This window comes from Limulus polyphemus, unplaced genomic scaffold (assembly GCF_000517525.1).
Source record: "Limulus polyphemus unplaced genomic scaffold, Limulus_polyphemus-2.1.2 Scaffold18, whole genome shotgun sequence".
Classification (NCBI taxonomy): Eukaryota; Metazoa; Arthropoda; class Merostomata; order Xiphosura; family Limulidae; genus Limulus; species Limulus polyphemus.
Genome location: NW_013665628.1, coordinates 131,943 through 133,356, shown reverse-complemented (window position 1 = coordinate 133,356; position 1,414 = coordinate 131,943). Strand labels below are relative to the sequence as shown.

General features: G+C 29.3%; 1 protein-coding gene across 6 annotated transcripts in view; it reads right to left on the bottom strand.

The window, feature by feature from the left end:
* The window catches only part of LOC106457612 (collagen alpha chain CG42342-like), a 192,324-nt gene that overhangs the window by 153,431 nt on the left and 37,479 nt on the right, over positions 1 to 1,414 (bottom strand). The gene's annotated exons all lie outside the window — the stretch shown is intronic.

The window sequence follows — 1,414 nt, the reverse complement described above, 5'->3', positions numbered from 1 at the left end:
GAGTCGAGCGCCTTATCCACCTGGCCATGCCGGGCCAATCTTGTTCATTGAACCAAACTATGAGATAAATATATTAAAATCATCATCCATGTTAGCTACATCAGAATTTTCGATAAAATTTGATACCGGTATTTTTGCCAAAGTTTTACTCAGAATTTATGATTAGAAGTACGTAATAATGTGTTTTAGTTTGAAATGCGTAAGGCAAGCACTAACATATGGGATGATGTTTTAATAAAGAACAATAATTATTTTTTCAATTTTAAGCTGGTTGCTTTTCGACTACTTGTTTCAATGGTTAAAATAAGCAAAGAACAAATACTTTCAATGTAAAATATATCATTCGGCAGAAACACATATAAATACTGTCGTCTGAGCATTGTGCATCGAAATTTTTATTTTTTGTTGAAAGATGGGAAACATTGTTCAGGGTTTTTAGCAAGTTAAGAGACCGTGCAATATTATTATTAGAGCTGGAACAAACAACTGGAGTTTGTATAAATTTTACGTTTATCAAATATTCGTAAGTATCGCTTTACGTTTACCCACACAACAATTTCCATTCAAGGCGAAATCTACCTATATCTATCTACCGAATTACTTACCTCTTGCTGCATAGCTATCTATTTGTCTGTTGTATCGTTTCTGTACGTTACTACATGGTTCCCTATTGTCAAATCCCATTTATTCTTAGCAATTGAAATTGAACATAAGAACTTGGTTCTCTCAAGGCATGTGTAATGCAATCGTTCTTCCCCAGTTACTTTAAACAGCAAACTTACAAGAACTTTTGAGCAGTTAAAATAAGTGTTTTAGGATTTTTACTGTGCTTTGGTTCTATTAAGGCTATTAAAATATTCTTTTTGAACACGAACGAAATTTTACTAAAGCCTTAATGAATTGGAAACGTATGATTTGTATAAAGTTTAAAGAACAAGCAAGAATTTTCTCTATGTACATTTTACCAAGTTAATTAATGTCTAGCGTTTATAAACTGGCCGTGTATACGAGTATAGCTACATAATGGAAACTTCAGTATATTTTGTATGTAACTTACAACATCGAGTATTTTTAAAAATGAATTTTATCTGATCATATTCAAATACGTGTTTGTATTTAGCAGTTTATTCAATACCAAATAAAATTGTCAATAAATATTCCTTAATCACCTTCATGATTTAAAACTGTTCATAAATCTTTCTTTATCATTATTTTCTTAAATAAATTATGAACTCGTGAGAAATGACTTTAACCAGTGAAAACACATATTAATTCATTTTGATTTCCCGATGATTATTTGCAACTCCACTAAATCTAAAAATTCTTAAAGTTTTGGAAGCAAAATAAATCTCATAGATTTAATAAGAAATAGTATTTTAATTTATCGTATATATATATATATATATAAACAAAT